The sequence below is a fragment of the Hylobates moloch genome, unplaced genomic scaffold, assembly GCF_009828535.3.
Source record: "Hylobates moloch isolate HMO894 unplaced genomic scaffold, HMol_V3 SCAFFOLD_2, whole genome shotgun sequence".
In the NCBI taxonomy this organism is placed as follows: Eukaryota; Metazoa; Chordata; class Mammalia; order Primates; family Hylobatidae; genus Hylobates; species Hylobates moloch.
The window spans coordinates 103086448-103105723 of NW_026652277.1; positions in this window are offsets into that span (position 1 = coordinate 103086448).

A 19276-nucleotide genomic window follows, 5' to 3' on the forward strand; every position below is an offset into this window, starting at 1 on the left:
GCTCAAGAATGTGAAATTCTAGTATGTTCCCAGGTTGTTCTGAAACTGCTGGTCTGGGGACTACAGTTTGAGAATTGCTGGTAGGATATGTATAATGGAGGTTGATGGTAAACAAGTATCTAGAAATACCTATATACTACTTCAACTTGGTAGAAGTGGCCTTCTGAAGAAAATACAATTGTCTTGGAATCATATGTTCAAGACATCATTTTTGAGCTTTATATAATTCCAAAGAGAAGACACTGAAGCATTGAGGTCTACACAGAGTGTTTTATTCAGCAAAGAAAACCACCACAACTGCCTATGTATCCATTTCTAATATGGTCTGCACGTATGTGCAGAACCACTCCTTCTCTGTAATATTTGAAAGATTTTTGCGGGATATAAAATTCTTGGTTGACAGTCTATTTTTTAAAGCACTTTAAATACGTTATACCACTGCCTTCTGGCCTCTGTTGTTTCTGATGAGAAGTCAACTATTAATTTTATCAAGTGTCCCTGGTAGTGAAGAGCCACATTTTTCTTGCAGATTTCAATATTCTCTCTGTCTTTGGCTCTTCACCCCTTGAATATCAAGGTGTGGATTGCTTTTAGTTTATTCCACTTGGAGTTTGTTGAGCTTCTTTGATGTGGAGACTAACTTTTTTCATAAAATTTGAAATTTTTTTCTTCTGTGATTTTATATATATATATATGTTATTAGATAGATAGACAGATTACATAATCTCCATGATTTCTCCAGTTATTCTTTCCATTTCTTTCACTCTCCTCTGCTTCTGAAACTGACATTATGCATACGTTTGTATAATTGATGGTGTCCCACAAGTCTCTGAGACCGTGTTTATTTTTCTTCACATTTTTTTTCCATTCCTCAGACTGGATAATTTCAATCAACATTTGTTTAAATTCACTGGTTTTTCTGCCTGCTCAGATCTACTGTTGAGCCCCTTTAGTGAATTTTTAATATCAGTTAGTGTACTTTTCACTCCAAAATTCAATTTGGTCTTTGTTAAAAATAATTTTTGTCTCTTTGGTTATATTTTGTCTTTGGTAAGATGTTTTCATACTTTGTTTTAATTTTTTATACAGGGTTTTCATTAGTTCTTTGAAGATATTTATAACAGCTTATGACATTGTGTCCTTCTTAGTTGTCTCAGTGTGCTAGATTGTTTTAGTTATCTAGAAATGCCAACATTTGGACTTCCTCAGAGACCATTTTTATTGCCTTCAATTATTTTTCTCTTGTGAATAGACCATACTTTTCTGTTTCTTTGTGTTTCAAAAACTGAACATTTTAAATAATATAATGTGCCAACTCTGGGGATCAGATTCTCCCTGGCCACCCATATGTCATTTTCTTTGCTGTTATTATTGTTGCCATTTGTTTAGTGACTTTCCTGGACTAATTATCTAAAGCTTGTATTATTTGTTGTGTGTGGACACTGAAGCCTCTGTTCAGTTAGTTAAGAGCCCCTTTAATGATCAGACATATTTTCTTAAATGACTTGAATGTATATATCTCCTAGCTTTTACTGAAGGGCTCTGCGTGTGTGTTGGGTATAATTTCAATGCTTGCACAGGGAGTTTATAACTCTTCTTTAGCCTTTAATTCTTGCTCACACAGAACCTCAAGGTCAACCATAGGTGAGAAATGAGGTATTTTCAACTCTTTCCTGAGCTGGCCCCCAGCCGTGGACATGTAGAGTCCTGTGCATGACATTTTTTAGAATTTTTAAAATAATTTTTAAAATATTTTGTGGGTACATAGTAAGTGTATATATTTATTAGGTACATGTGATGTTTAGATACAGGCATGAAACTGTGAAATAGGCACATCCTGGAGAATGGGATATTCATTCCCTGAAGCATGTATCCTTTGAGTTACAAAAACTCCAAATACATTCTTTAAGTTGTTTAAAAATATACAATGATTATTGATTATAGTCACTCTATTGTGCTATTAAACAGTGGGTCTTATTCGTTCTTTCTATTTTTTTTGTAACCATTGACTTTACCCATCTCCCCTGCCAAGCCGTCTCTACCTTTCTTAGCCTCTGGTAATAATTCTTCTACTCTCTAGGTTTATGAGTTCAATTGTTTTGAGTTTGGGATCCCACAAATGAGTGCATGTGATGTTTGTCTTTTTGTGCCTGGCTTATTTCCCTTAACATAATGATATCCAGTTCAATCCATGTTGCTGTAAATGACTGGATCTCATTCATTTTTATGGCTGAACAGTGTGTTCCATTGTGTATGTGTATCCTATTTTCTTTATCTATTCATCTGTTAATGAACACTTAGGTTACTTTCAAATCTTAGCTATTGTAAAGAGTGCTGCAACAAACATAGGAGTGCAGATATCTCTTTGATATACTGATATTTTTTCTTTTGAGTATATATCCAGCAGTGGGACTACTGAATCATATGGTAGCTCAATTTTTGTTTTGTTGAGGAACCTCCAAACTGTTCTTTATTGTGGTCATACTAATTTACATTCCCACCAACCATGTACAAGGATTCCCTTTTCTCTACACCATCACAAGCAATTGTTATTGCCTATCTTTGGGATATAAGCTATTTTAACTGGAATGAGATAATATCTCATTGTAGTTTTGATTTGCATTTCTCTGATGATCTGTGATGGTAATCACCTTTTCATATGCCTGTTTTCCATTTATATGTCTTCTTTGGAAAAAATGTTTTTTCAAACCTTTTGCCCATTTTTGATCAGATTATTAGATTTTTTTCCTATAGAGTTGTTTGAGCTCCTTATATGTTCTTGTTATTAATCCCTTGTCAGAGGAGGTAGTTTGCAAATACTTTCTCCCATTTACTGAGTTGTCTCTTAACTTCGATGGTTGTACTGTTTGCTGTTCAGAAGCTTTTTAACGTGATGTGATCCCATTTTTCCATGTTTGCTTTGGTTGCCTGTGTTTCTGGGGTATTGTTCAAGAAATCTTTGCCCAGACCAATGTCCTGGATATTTTCCCCAATATTTTCTTGTGGTAGTTTCATAGTTTGAGATCTTATATTTAAGTCTTTAATCCATTTTGATTTGGTATTTTTATATGGTATGAGATAGGTGAATAGTTTTATTCTTTTGTGATCGATGGATCTATGGTGATCCAGTTTTCCCAGCACAATTTATGGAAGAGACTATCTTTTCCCCAGTGTATTTTCTTGGCACCTTTGTCAAAAATGAATTCACTGTAGGTGTGTGGATTTGTTTTTGGGTTCTGTATTCTGTTTTATTGGTCTATGTGTCTGTTTGTATGCCAGTACCATGCTGTTTTGGTTACTATAGCTCTGTAGTAGAATTTGAAGCCAGGGGAAAATGTGATTTTTCCAGTTTTGTTCTTTTGGCTTAGGATAGCTTTGGCTTTTCTGGGTCTTTACTGGGGGAACCAGCCCCCAATATTTCAATGTATGTTCTTTTCTATTTTCCCTAAGTGTTGACTGGTCTGAGAAATAAAGAGAAAGAGTACAAAAGAGAGAAATTTTACAGCTGGGCCTCTGGGGGTGACATCACAAGTCAGCAGTTTCCATGATGCCTCCTGAGCAGCAAAACCAGCACTTTTTTATTAGGGATTTCAAAAGGGGAGGAGTGAATAGGGAGGGGGTCACAAGATTACATGCTTTAGGGGCAATAAGAGATCACAGGGACAGAAGGGCAAAGCAAGTTTACAAGGCCATAATGAAATTATAATTAATGATGATGTTCCGTGTCCCACTGTGCATACATTGTCATTGATAAACATCTTAACAGGAAACAGGGTTCAAGAGCAGAGAACCGTTCTGACTAGAATTCACCAGGCTGAAATTTCCTAATCCTAGCAAGCCTGAGGGCAATGCAGGAGACCAGGGCATATTTTATCCCTTATCTTCAATTGCATAAGACAGACAACCCCACAAGCCTCCTCTGAGAATGCATTCTCTTCCCAGGGTTATTCCTTACTGGGAAAAGAATTCTGTGATTTTTCTCCTACTCATTTTCTGCAGTAAGAAAAATATGACTCTGTTCTGCCCAGCCCCGCAGGCAGTCAGACCTTATGGTTATTTCCCTTGTTCCCTGAACATCGCTGTTATCCTGTTCTTTTTCAGGGTGCCCCTTTCCAATTTGGAAGTCCTTTATATATTTCTCTTGTCTGATTGCTCTGGCTCGGACTTCCAGTGCTATGTTGAATAACAGAGGTGACAGTGGGCATCCTTGTTGTGTTCCAGATCTTAGAGGAAGGGCTTTCAGTTTTTCCCCATTCTGTATGATACTAGCTGTGTGTCTGTTATATATGGCTTTTATTGTGTTGAGGTATTTTCCTTGTACACCCAGTTTTTTGAGGGTTTTTACAATGAAGAAATGCTGAATTTTATCAAATGCATTTCAGCATCAATTGAAATGATCATATGCGTTTTATATTTTATTCTATTGATATGATGTATCATATTGATTGACTTGTATATGTTGAACCATCCATGCACCCAGGGATAAATCCCACTTGGTCATGATGGATGATCTTTCTAATGTATTGTTCAATTTGGTTTGCTAGTATTTTGTTCAGGATTTCTGCATCAATATTCATCAGTGATATTGGCCTGTAGTTTTCTTTTTTTAAAAAATATGTCTTTATCTGGTTTTGGTATATCAAGGTAATATTGGCTTCACAGAATGAGTTTGCAAGTATTCTCTATTTTTCTGAATAGTTTGAGTACAATTGGTAATAGTTGTTCTTTGAATGTTTAGTAGAATCTGGCAGTGAAGCTATCAGGTTCCGGACTTTTTTTACTGTAAGACTTTTCATTATGGCTTTGATCTTGTTACTTGTTTTTGGCTTGCTCAAGTTTTGAATTTCTTCCTGGTTCAATTTTGGTAGGTTGTATGTATATAGAAATTTATATATTTATTCTAGACTTTCCAATTTATTGGCATATAGTTGCTCATAGTAACCATTAATGATCCTATGAATTTCTGCAATTATCAGCTGTAATGCTTCCTTTTTTATTTCTGATTTTATTTATTTAGATCATCTCTCATTTTTTCTTAGTCTGGCTAAAAGTTTGTCAATTTTGTTTAGCCTTTCAGAAAAATGAACCTTTTTTATTGATCTTTTGTATTTTTTAATTTCAATTTCACTTATTTTGGCTCTGATCTTTATTACTTATTTTCTCCTGCTAATTTAGTGTTTGGATTACTTTTCCCTTTCTAGCTCTTTAAAATGCATCATTAGATTGTTTATTTGAAGTTTTTTCTCCTTTTTAATGTAGGCACGTACAGCTATGAACTTCCCTCTTAGTACTGCTTTTGCTGTATCCCATAGGGGTTCCTATGTTGTGTCTCCATTATAATTTGTTTCAAGAATTTTTTCAATTTTCTTCTTAATTTCTTCACTGACCCACTGGTCATCCAGCAGCAAGTTGTTTAATTTCCATGTATTCTTGTAATTTATTAAATTCCTCTTGTTATTAATTTCTAGTTTTATTCCATTGCAGTCAGAGAAGATGCTTGATATTATTTCAATTTTTTAAATTTTTAAAACTTGTTTTGTGATCTAACATATGGTCTGTCCTTGAGAATGATCCATGCTCTGAGGAAAAGAATGTGTATTCTGCAGCTCTTGGATAAAATGTTCTGTATCTATTACCTTCATTTTATCTATGGTGCAGATTAAGTCTGATGTTTCCTTGTTGATTTTCTGTCTGAAAGATCTGACCAATGCTGAAAATGGGGTATTAAGATCTCTAGCTCGTATTGTGTTGGAGCCTATCTCTCTCTAGATCTAATAGTAGTTCCTTTATATGTTTGGGTGCTCCTGTTTTGGGTGCATATATATTTAAAACTGTTATATCCTCTTGCTGAATTGATCCCTCTATCATTATGTAGTTACTTTCTTTGTTTCTTCTTATAGTTTTTGTTTTGAAATCTATATTGTCTGATATAAGTGTAGTTACTCCTTCTCTTTTGTAGTTTCCATTGACATGGAATATCGTTTTCCATTCCTTCATTTCAGTCTTTGTGTGTCTTTATAGGTGGTGTGTTTCTTGTAGGCAAGAGATTGATGGGTCTTGTTTAGTTTATCCATTCTGTTGGCCTGTATCTTTTGATTGGAGAGCTAGTCCATTTACATTCAATATTATTATTGATAAGTGAGGACTTACTCCTGCCATTTTATTATTTGTTTTCTTGTTTGTTGTGGTCTTCTCTTTCTTTCTTTTATTCCTGCCTTCCTGTCACGAAGACGATTTTCCCTGGTGTTACGATTTAGTTTCTTGCTTTTTATTTTTTGTTTAGCCATTGTATGTTTTTTGGTTTGAGGTTACCATGAGGCTTGCAAATAGTATCTTATAACCCATTATTTTAACCTAATAATAACTTAACACTATTTGCATAAACAAACACAAAAGCAAAAAGAAACTAATAAAAACTTCCCTTAACTTTGTCACCCTACTTTTTAAGTTTTTATGGTTTCTGTTTGTAGCTAATCATACTTCATATACCTGGAAAAGTTGTTGCAGTTATTGTTTTTGATTGGTTAATTGTTTAATCTTTCTACTTAGGATGAGTAGTTTACACACCTCAGTTACAGTGTTATAATGGTCTGTGTTTTTTTGTGTACTTACTATTACCAGTATGTTTTGAACTTTCAGTAATTATTTATTGCTCATTAGTGATTTTCTTCTTTCTGTTTGAAGCACTCCCCTCAACATTTCTTGTAGGACAGGTTTGGTATTGATGAAACTTTACAGATTTTGTCTGGGAAAGTCTTTATTTTTCCTTATTGCTTGAATGATATTTTTGCTAGATATAGTATTCTAAGATAAAAATTATTTTTCTTTAACACTTTGAATATCTCTTGCCACTCTCTCCTGTCCTGTAATATTTCTACTGAAAAGTCTGCTGCCAGACAGATTGGAACTCCATTGTATGTTGTTTGTTTTTTTCCTCTTGCTGCTCTGGGGATTTGTCCTTCATCCTTGACCTTTGGGAGTTTAATTATTAAATGCCTTCAGGTAGTTTTGTGTTCTATTGATTTCTTAAACTTGGATATTGATATCTTTCAGTATATCAGTTGGGAAGGTTTGGGAAGTTCTATGCTATTATCTTTTTGAATAAACTTTCTACCTCAATCTTTCTCTGCCTCATCTTTAAGCCAATAACTCTTAAATTTGCCTTTTTGAGGCTATTATATCTAGACCCTGTACATGTGCTTTATTGTTTTTGATTATTCTTTTGGCTCCTCTGTGTATTTTCAAATAGCTTGTCTTCAAGCTCATTAATTCTTTCTTCTGCTAGATCCATTCTATTAAAATACTCTGACACATTCTTCAATACTCTAATTGCATTTTTCAGATCCAGAATTTTTGCTTGATTTTTAAAAAATATCTCGATAGAATTCTTAATTCCTTCTTGTGTTATCTTGAATTTCTTGGAGTTTTCTCAACACAGCTATTTTGAATTGTCTTTCTTAAAGGTCACATGTCTCTGTTTCTCTAGGATTGGTCCCTGGTACCTTATTTAGTTCGTTTGGTGAGGTCACGTTTTCCTGGATGGTGTTGATGTTAGTAGATGTTCTTTGGTGTCTAGGCACTGGAGAATTAGATATTTATCATAGCCTTCACTTTCTGGGCTTATTTGTGCCATCCTTTTGGAGAAGGCTTTCCAAATATTTGAAAGGATGTGAATGTTTTGATCTAAGCTGTTCCTGCTTTAGGGGCCACTCCAAGCCTATTAATGCTATGGTTCTTGGACACTCTTAGAAATACCACCTTGATGATCATGGACAGTTTCTGGGAGAATTCTCTGGATTACAAGGCAGAGACTCTTGTTCTCTTCCCTTACTTTCTCCCAAATATATAGTCTCTGTCTCTGTTCTAAACCGTCTAAAGCTGGAGGTGAATTTACACAAGTGCCCCTGTGTCTACCACCACTATGACTGCACTAGGTCAGAGCAGAAGCCTGCTGTGTCTTGTCCAAGGCCTGCTGTTACCACTTCTTGGCTATTGATTATGTTTTCTCAAGGACCTGGGGCTCTGCAATCAACAGGTGGCAAAGCCAGCCAGGCCTGTGTTTTTCCCTTTAGGGCAGTGAAGTCCCCCAGACTCTGGGGGGATCCAGAAGTGCCATTCCGGAGTCAGGTACTAGTCAAAAACTTCAGAAGTCTACCTGGTTTTCTAATGTATTGCAGCCAAGCTGGAACTCACATCACAAGATGCAGTCCTTCCCACCATTCCCTCCCCTTTCAAGAGGCATTGGTGTCTCACCCTGTAGCCATTGCCACCTCTGATTTTAAGGAGTATTTCCAGACTATTACTGATATTCTCTTCTGGCCCAAGGTCTCTTAAGTCAGCTTGTGGTGAATGTTGTCTGGCCCGGGACTCACCCTTCAGAGCAGTGGGACCCCTCTGACCTATGGAAGGTCTAGAAATGCCATCCAAGAGTCAAGTCTTGGAATCAGGGACCCCAAGAGTCCACTTGGTGCTCTACTCACCTGTGGCAGTGTTGGTACCTAAGGTGCAAGACAAAGACCCTTTTACTTTTCCTCTGTTTTTCTCGAACAGAAGTAGTTTTGCCCTGTAGCCACCACAGCTTGTAATGTGCTGAAACTTACCTGAACCCGGCAAGTCTCAGAGGCTCATCAAGGCCCTCAATGTATACCTGGGTATCTCTGCTCTTCAGCACCTAAAAACTCTTCAGTTAGCAGGTGATAAATGCTGGCAGGAATGGGTCCTTTCCTTCAAGGTAGTGCTTCCCTTCTGGCCCAGGGTGTGTCTAGAAACGTCATCTGGGAGCTCGGGTCTGGAACAAGGGCCTCACGAATCTGATCAATGCCTTGTCCTACTGTGGCTGAGCTGGTATCCTAGATGCAAGACTAAGTCCTCCCCACTCTTCCCTCTCCTCTCCTCAAGCAGAAGAAAGGGGTCTCTTTGAAGCCATGAACTATGCAGCCTGGGGTTAGAGGAGGGGTGATGCCAGCACTCCCTTGGCTGTCCTAGCTGGTATCTTAATATATCACTATCCCCCCCTCAAGACCCCCCCCATGGTTCCAGTCTACTGTCTCTGGGCCTAGTTCAGCCTCAGGACTTGCCTATGAGTTGCAGTTCTTATGGCCTAGACTGCCTTTCAAGTTTACTTAAAGACAGAGAGCACTTTGGACCTAGGTGGGAAGTTTGAGAGCACTCAAGTTCAGCCCACTGGGATCAGCAGTTTCCCTCTGGCTAGGTCTTATTTAAATGCTCCCTCTGTGGGCAGGCAGCAGCTGAGTTTGGTCTGGGTCTCCTTTCTACTCTAACAGGACAGCATTGAGTTCAGTGCCTCACAATTGCTATGTTCTCCCTCCCCCAGCGCCCAGAGATGCTGGCAGCAACATGCCACCACTGCCTTGGGTAGGGGAGGGGTGGCATCAGTGACTCAGGACTGTTTTTCTTAGCTCTTCAGTGCCCCTTTCAGTGATATGAAGTTAAAATTAGGTACTGTGAGTGCTCACCTTATTTTTGGTTCTTATGAAGGTATTTTTTCTTTGTAGATAGTTGTTAACTTGGTTTACGGGGTGGGGAGGACAATCTCTGGAGTTTACTGTTCTATCTTGCTCTGCCTCTCTCATTGCTGCATTTTTGTATGACCTTCTAGATTTCCAGATATATGTTGGAATTTATCAAAGTCCCTTATGGACATATTATTTTCAAGTTTTCCTTTTGATTTTTTAATCAGCCACTTGGTAGCCCCAACTCATAACGCTAACTCAGTCAGCTGTGTTGTTAAACAGTTGTTCTTGATTTTTTTTTTTGACAAGTTCACTGGAGATAGCATTATTTTCACAGCTCTGAGTCAGGTCAAATAAATACAAGCTCTGAAAATGGAGCTTTGCAGTGAATTGCCAAAAGAGTTAATAGAGGCAATTGTCTGGGATGTGGCTTTTGAGGAGCTCCCAAATCTGTCCTTTTCCAGTGCCAATGAGGCTACTGGTTTTTACAGCTACTGTAGTTGCAAACCTGATGATTTTCAAGGCTACTACAGAGTTTGAGAGAGAAGAATATTAGACTTTTTCTCTTTTTTATTGGCCTTTCAGGAGTTTTATTTCCAGGCAGTTTTTTGATGTTGTTATTGCTGATATTATTTTTGTTTATCCTAAGATTCATAAAGCTTATTACTTGATGTCATTTGCCAATTTTGGAACATTATCAGCCACTCCCTCTTCAATGATTGCTTGTACCTCATTCCATTTATTTTCTTTCCATTCATGACTTCAAATGAATATATATTATGCCTTTACTTTATATCATGTCTCATATTTCTCTTATGCCTCCTTTTTACACTTTCCATTCTTTTCAATCTCTGTGTTTCAATCAGCATATCTTTTCTGATTTATCGTCTGGTTTATTAATTTCTCTTCAACTGTAACTCATTCATTGAATTCTTAATTTTGTCTGGTGTATTTTTCAGTTCTATAATTTTCACTTTTTAAAAATAATTTTCACTTTTTCTTCAAAATTCTGAATTTTGTCTTTTAATTGCTTGAACATAGCAGTCTTAATTTTTATAAAATTTGTTTCTGGCATTTTCATTATTTGAATTTCCCATAATAAATACTTCATATAGCTAAAGTTTTGGGCATATAATCTTACATCCTTGTAATTCTGCTTAATTTGAGTAAATTCTAGGCATTATATATGATAAATAATAGAGAAAAATTGAGGCTCTGGAAGATATATTCTTCCAGAGAAGATTTAGTTTTGGGCAGGAAATTAGGTTAGGGGCATTAATAATTTCAAATTACTTCAATTAACTCACATATAGGTACAATTTAAGTCTGGGCTTTCATTCATTCTTGTTAAGGTTGCTCCATTTCTGGTTTACCCTTATTCTTAGTGTGTAGCCCTTTATTAAAGTTTCCCATGTAAACTTTGGCATGTTTGCTAGGGAACCTCCTTTTTGGTGTTCTGTAAATTCCAGTCCTTCTTCTCTCATACCTATGAGTCTGACTGAATTCAGTTTCTCATATATTAATAATACTGTTACCATTAGTGAACTATTCTAGGGAAAAAAATAACCCAAATGCTTGATTCACTTCTCTGATCATATCTCTTTTCCTTTCTGCCTGCATGGGTATCAAATATTTTTAAGTAGATTTCGTTTGTTTGTTTGTTTTTTACTTTTCCACACTGGTCTTTCTAGTTGTTTTAAGAGAGATTATTTTTTTCATTTTCCTTTAATCTGTAGTTGCTAGAAAGAAAATATTCATATCAAATTTTGGACAAAACACTAGCCTTTGAGGAAAATCTTGCTATCTTGCTTTTAAGTGGAGTTCATTACTATACAAAGTGCCATAGGAACATATTTACTTTACTTGTTTGTTGTAGGATCTTTCCACATGATATTTTGAGAAGTGTAGGAATGCATTTAAAGGGAAAAGAAAAAAGAGAGTGAGAGAAAGGGAGAAGAAAAGAAGAAAGGATGGTAGGAAGGAAGGAGAGATACAGAAAAAATGAAGAAAGAAAAAAGTTTAATTGGGACAATAATAATTTTCTGCTTGAAACTGGGCATCTGATAAGTGCCATATTTCTAAATTTTCTAAATGACATATTATTGTGAAATAAAATCTCAGTTGTTTTTATTTTATCTCTCCTTAGTATGGCATAAGCTCTAGGAAAAATCTGTCCAATAGAACTTTCTGTGATGATGGAATTTATCTATTCTGTGATTTGACGTAGTAGCCATAGCCATATCTTGCCATTGAGCATGTAAAATGTGGCGTGTGAATGAATAATTAAATTTTATCTAATTTTAATACATTTATGTTCAATTTAAATAGCCTTGGGTGAGTAGTGATTATTATGTTAGACAGTGCAGCTCCAGTGGATTCAGTCTGCTTTTCTTCTTTGCTCAGTTTCTGCAATCCATTTGAGACTGAGTTTCTCTGGTGGCAACATCTACTTTCCCCTTGTTTAATTTTGACACCAGGCTTTCTCCATGATTCCAGAACGTCATGCTTCATGTCAGACATACACACACTCACGGTGTTTGGAGGCTCTGCCACTTCTGTAGTGCTGCATCAAGAGTTAAATGTTAATGGTTTTAACATTTAACACCTCATCAGGGTTATTTACTTCCACTCATTTAACATTAAATAACTTTAGCCTCCTCTATGCAAAAACAGTATCTTCTGAATCCAAATTTTTAAATCAAAGTCTTCTATTGTGGGGTAAGGGAAACCCAGATCACTAACACCCAAAGCCCTAGCTCCTCATTTTGAGGGAATAGGAATGGAAAAACCTATCACTTTTGTTTCCCATGCTGAGCTCACAATAGGGAAAAGAACACAATGAATTGCTCAAACTATCTTGCTACACATAGCTTATTGTGACAAAAAAGGGAAAACTAGCAAATGAGGGAAATCATGTGTATTCTACATTATATGTTCCTATTTATAAATGTTAGCAATGTTTTTACTACATTACCAAGCACATGGTAAATGAGAAAAAATGTTTAGAAATACTTTTTGCAGGAATGAATTTTACATTTCTGGGAACCAAATGCAAGGTAATAACTGTGTAATAATTGGTGAGTTATTTTAGCACTCTAGCAACATTTCTATATAAGCAAATTTGAAACATAAGGAGATAGTAACATAAATGGTCATAAAGAGTCAATGATGACTGTCTTAAAATGTCCTTGTTTCCATGGCAATTTTAGAGTAATTATCTAATGTCCCAGTAAACATATAGATTCTGGTTAGTTACAGAATATTCTTATTATATGCGTGTCTTGATATAATAAAAACAATCTACATTTATATATATATTTTTTATTATACTTAAAGTTCTAGGGTACATATGCTTAAATAATTTGGAAATCATCATGTGTTAAAATGCAAGACTTTAAAAAAAGTTCCATATGGGTCTTTATTATATACAGATGCATTTTCACATATATTAAATAGTAGACATACAGGGCAGAAGACAAAAACAATATTTTCTAATCCTTATTCTATAACTCACCAGAATGAGACCACAAAATTTTTTTTCTATCTCTTGTCACAGTTTATTTACTTATTAAATTGCAATAATTTCCAACTTCTTCACCTTATAACCATGAAGTGATGATTAAATGATAAAATTAGAATATAGGGAATTCATAAGACTTTTTGACCAGTAAATGGTGAGCTACTGAATAATCAAAGCACACCTGATTTCAAGGCACAAGATAGGTATTCTAGTTAAGAGATGATTTGGGATAGTGTTTACATATAAGTGTACACTGATTATGACTGATCTATTGGGTTCAGAAAGTGTGTAAACCTACACAATTGTGTAAAAGTTACAAAGGCTACTTAGTATGAATATCCAGATGCTATATTTCAGAACATAATTCCTTCCCAAAAATATTATGAGTAATGCAACATGAAAAGAATAAATATGCAGTAAAACAACACGCTACAAGATGTTGTGAGAATGATCATAATGGGGATAAATGTGAGAAGTCTTTAGGCATCATTTAAGAAGAGACTAACTTGCATGAATATTACAGAAAACCAAAATATCTGCTACACAAAAAAGAGTTTCATTTCTCTCCCACAAACAAGAAGCTAAGGGCAGGCTGTCCTCAACTAGTATAGCAACTCCATAATCATTCAGAACCAAGGTTCCTTCCATCTTTTACACTACCATCCTTAGTGACATTACTTCTCAAGTTTGCCACATGGTCCAACATACCCACAAGTGTCTGTTTCAGGGAAGCTGGGGAAGGACATTCAGAAATTCTTTGTACTATTATTTTGCAATGTTTTATAAACGTGAATTAATTTCAAAATGAAAAGTTATACATTTTTTTAAAATATAAAGGAAAGAAGGGGTTCTTAACTGAAGAAATTGGAACCATTTTAATTTGACATATATTATTATAATGGGCAAAAGAATGTACTGAGTTTATAAAGTATGAAGGTTATATAGAAGAGTAGTTCTTAATTTTAATGTGATGGAGAGATCCATAAGTAAATGTATAATTCTATTTATCTGTGCATTTAGTAGTTTGGGGGAGCAAAATATTTCATTGTTTTCATTAAAATTTCAGTAGAGAGTAGCAGAATAAATGGGTTAGTTTTAAATTTTGTACTTAAATACCCTCTTTTTAGCAACAAATTCTATTCTTAAATATGAGTCCAAACAAAATCCATGAGTTCATAATATTACATGAAAATGAGTAAATGAAAAGCGATATAAATAAAACACAAAATAAAACATAAAATCTCATTAGTCATAGAAAGTATGTAGGACACAGCTCCTTATGAAAATTGGCTCTATGCAGGCAAATAGTTAAGCATTTATTCATTTATTTACTTTTTCATTTACAATTTCTTTGTAGAGTAACAAAGTAGTTCATATTGATAAGAGAAAGATATTCTTTGTTGTTGTTTTTTCCTTATTTCCAGCGGGGTTAGAGGGAAAGCTATTCTTTACAGAAGATTGCATGCTAATAAATGTTGAAGAAATTACAGACTTATAAAATCATGACTTTGTGATTTTTAATAATATAATAATCATGGCATAAAATGATTAAATAAAACATTGATGGGTGATATGGTTTGGCTTTGTCCCCACCCAAAATCTCATCTTGAATTGTAGTCCCCATAATCCCCCAAATCCCCACATATCATGGGAGAGGCCACGTAGACATAACTGAATCATGGGGCTGGTTTCCCCATGCTGTTCTCTCCTGCTGCCTTGTGAAGGTGCCTGACTCCACTTCGCCTTCCACTGTGATTATAAGTTTCCTGAGGCCTCCCCAGCTATATGAAATTGTGAGTCAATTAAACCTCTTCCCTTTATAAATTACCCAGCCTTGGGAAGTTTTATATAGGAATGTGAAAATGGACTAATACAATGGATAATCTTTATCTCCTAACACATAGACACAATATGAAATTCAAGCACATCTATGAGGTATTTTTGCCAAAAATGTTGAAACTTAATCAAATCAAGCCTTCACAGATAATGTCCAGTTTATCAGACATACAGAGGATTATAAAAAAAAAAACTAAAGATGTCATAAACACATGCAGAATGTACACTATTCTACAGAAACCTCAACACAGTTCTTTTGATAAGTCAGTAGAACAAAGAACGAAAGAGACTCAACAAAACAACTGTGGCAGACACAGAGACATACCTCTCAGCTCCTCCATTAAAGAAACACTTCTTGCCTAGCTGACAGCCTCCAGATGAGTTCCTGTAGGTCGTCCTCAGCTTTTTGTTCTCTGCTCTCCCTATTGAGTGAAGAAGAATGTAGTATATAGGTCTTGTAATTTCTGCCTAGGATGGGACATCTATAATGTGATCTAGAGTTTCCTGCTGGGCTGGCAGAAATTTTATTACAATTGCATGGTGGTGTTATGGTTTCCTCATCTCCAATCTTTCTTTCTGTGTTTTTGTACTCCCAATAAATCTCTTGCACTCTTAATATCATCTTACTGCTTTCTTGGAAAGTTAACTGGTACAATATCCAAATGGAAATGTGAGACTAACCTGATATAGATTGTATGTCACAAAACTAACTGTGAAACATATTTTTTAGGCAATCAAAAAATTTGAATACAACTTGCATGTTATTCTTACTAAGGCATTTTTGTTAATTTTATTGTTTGTGACAATGACATTAGGGTTATATGAGAGAACACTTATATATTTTGGAGATGTTTCCAAAATAGGTGGTGAAATAACATGACATTTGAGATTTTCTTTTTATTATTATTATACTTTTAGTTCTGGGATACATGTGCAGAACGTGCAGGTTTCTTAAATAGGTATACACGTGCCATGGTGGTTTGCTGCACCCATTAACCCGTCACCTACATTAGGTATTTCTCCTAATGCTATCCCTCCCCTAGCTCCCCACCCCCTGACAGGCCCCAGAGTGTGATGTTCCCCTCCCTGTGTCCATGTGTTCTCATTGTTCAACTCCCACTTATGAGAAGGAACAGGCAGTGTTTGATTTTCTGTTCCTGTGTTGTTTTGCTGAGAATGATGATTTCTAGCTTCATCCATGTCCCTACAAAGGACATAAACTCATCCTTTTTTATGGCTGCATAGTATTCCATGGTGTAAAGGTGCCACATTTTCTTAATCCAGTCTCTTATTGGTGGACATTTGGGTTGGTTCCAAGTCTTTGCTATTGTGAATAGTGCTGCAATAAACATACGTGTGCATGTGTCTTTATAATAGAATGATTTATAATCCTTTGGGTATATACCCAGTAGTGAGATTGCTGGGTCAAATGGTATTTCGAGTTCTAGATCCTTGAGGAATTGCCACACTGTCTTCCACAATGGTTGAACTAATTTACACTCCCACCAACAGTGTAAAAGCATTCCTATTTCTCCACATCTTCTCCAGCATCTGCTGTTGTTTCCTGACATTTTAATGACCGCCATTATAACTGGTATGAGATGGTATCTCATTGTGGTTTTGATTTGCATTTCTCTAATGACCAGTGATGATGAGCTTTTCTTCATGTGTTTGTTGGCTGCATAAATATCTTCTTTTGAGAAGTGTCTGTTCATATCCTTCACCCATGTAGATTCTGGATATTAGCCCTTTGTCAGATGGATAGATTGCAAAACATTTCTCCCGTTCTGTAGGTTGCCTGTTCACTCTGATGATAGTTTCTTTTGCTGTGCAGAAGCTCTTTAGTTTAATTAGATCCCATTTGTCAATTCTGGCTTTTGTTGCCATTGCTTTTGGTGTTTTAGTCATGAAGTCTTTGCCTATGCCTATGTCCTGAATGGTATTGCCTAGGTTTTCCTCTAGGGTTTTTATGGTTTTAGGTCTTACGTTTAAGCCTTTAATCCATCTTGAGTTAATTTTTGTATAAAGTGTAAGGAAATGGTCCAGTTTCAGTTTTCTGCATATGGCTAGCTAGTTTTCCCAAAACCATTTATTAAATAGGGAATCCTTTCCCTATTGCTTGTTTTTGTCAGGCTTGTCAAAGATCAGATGGTTGTAGGTGTGTGGCATTATTTCTGAGGCCTCTGTTCTGTTCTGTTGGTCTATATATTTGTTTTGGTACCAGTACCACACTGTTTTAGTTACTGCAGCCTTGTAGTATAGTTTGAAGTCAGGTAGCGTGATGCCTCCAGCTTTGTTCTTTTTGTTTAGGATTGTCTTGGCTATACGGGCTCTTTTTTGGTTCCATATGAAATTTAAAGTAGTTTTTTCTAATTCTTTGAAGAAAGTCAATGGTAATTTGATGGGGATAGCATTCAATCTATAAATTTCTTTTGGCAGTATGGCCATTCTTTAAAATATTTTAGCTAAGAATAAGGGATTGAAGAAATAGGTGGAATAATAATCTTGATAATACTGGTGATAGGATTATTATAGTCTTTGTGATATGGTGATTATAAAACACTAGGACTAATTTTTTAGACATTTAATATATGACCTTGGATGAACTGACAATGAGGAAGCTTCAAGCATTTTTTGAGGGGAGTGCATGAAATGGAAAAATGAAATAGAAGATGGACAGTTTATAAAGACAGAAGAATGGATAGGATGCTGTTTGAAAATAAGAAAAATAAGATTAGTATTCAATCACATCTCATTTTAAGATTTATGTTTTTAACTAATAATTTTAAAAGATGAATTGCCATAAGATAAAGTGCATTTTCTTTTAAATCAGATGATCTAGACCTTATTATTACTTCCAGTACTTGCAAATTATCTCTCTTTGAATAAATTATTTAAATATACTTAGCTTCAATTTCTAAAACTATAAAATGGGAACAATAATCTCCATTCTTATAGTTGATGATTGATGTATATGTCATAATAAATGGATAAAAATGCGAGACACAACATTGTATACTAAATCACATTACCATTTTGGGGAGTCTAAAATTTGAGCATTGACATCTCATGGATTTCAACCTACTATCTCAATGAGGTGAAAATATGTACAGGGCCTGGGCATTGTGGCTCATGCCTGTAATCCCAGCACTTTGAGAGGCTGAGGCAGGATGCACCACTGCACTGAAACCTGGGTGATAGAGTGAGACTGTCTCAAAAAAAGAAAAAGATTAAAAATATATGCACAGGAAGTAATAAAACAAAACAAACACAGAAAATGCACAAAAACATTGAATGTTTGTCTTCAAGAATTTTGGGTGGTTTTGTTTTCTTCATATTTTATTTCTTCCCATTAATTTCTTCATATGTTATTTTTTATTATATTTCTAGGCAGATAGAATGGACGTTAAATATTTTGGTAATAAGAGAACCTTTAGAGAAAAAGATCTTGCTTTTTAAAATTTAAAGTAATCCCATAAGATAATACAAAAATGTTTTCTAAAATGTAAAGTACTACACATAATAATAGTTAACATTTGTTTAATGCTAATTATGTCTATGTGCTTTACATGTTTTACTTCAGTTAATCTCAAAAACCCTGTGATTTTGGAATAATATGTACAAAAGCTGAGGTACAGTGAGGTAAAGCACATTGTTCAAATTTATCTGGCTAAGGGCAGAGTTGGAATTATTTGAACCCAGACATTCTGGAGTCCAAACCTTTACTTTTAATTATATAAATATAGCCTAGCATCCTACTATTAGGACATGGGAATGTGATAGTGGAATGATATCTCTTTGAATTTCCATACATCATTTTAGGAACCACATTGTGATATTCTTCACCTCCTATTGAAATAAAATCAGCATTTAAACTATATTTTTAAAGAGAAAAGAACAAAAATGCAAGCCAATGAAATTCCACTGCTTTCTAGGACTTCCTGAAACCTCCCATTTACTTCATTGGTTAAGTGTCAAAACCTTATACCTTTCATGTACTCAACAAGCATGCATGGAGTAGCCATATTCACGCTGTATATGCTGAAAGCTGTATTTTTCTATTTCTATGTAATCACAATGATGTTCTATCCCCATCCTCTTCACTCTCTCACTGTGAGAAATGAGCAGAGCAATTAAGAAATATCATGATTGATTGACATGAATTTCACCTTTTTTTCCTGCCTACTCTCAGGGGTGAGTGCTAATGAGCACTGGAATGCAGAGGGGCAGGTAAGCAAGATGAAGCACAGAAATGCAAGCTCGGTAATCAGCTCCTAAAAACTTGAGAATTGGCAGTATTTCTTGAGAACTTGATTACTGGAGTTATAGATGGCCAGTCATCTATATTTTATTTAATGCCATTTATAGCATTTTCCTCCATTCTACTACTTGAGAAAACAGAAACAGAGAGGATATCTAGATGGTCTGAAGCCACAAAATGAAATTA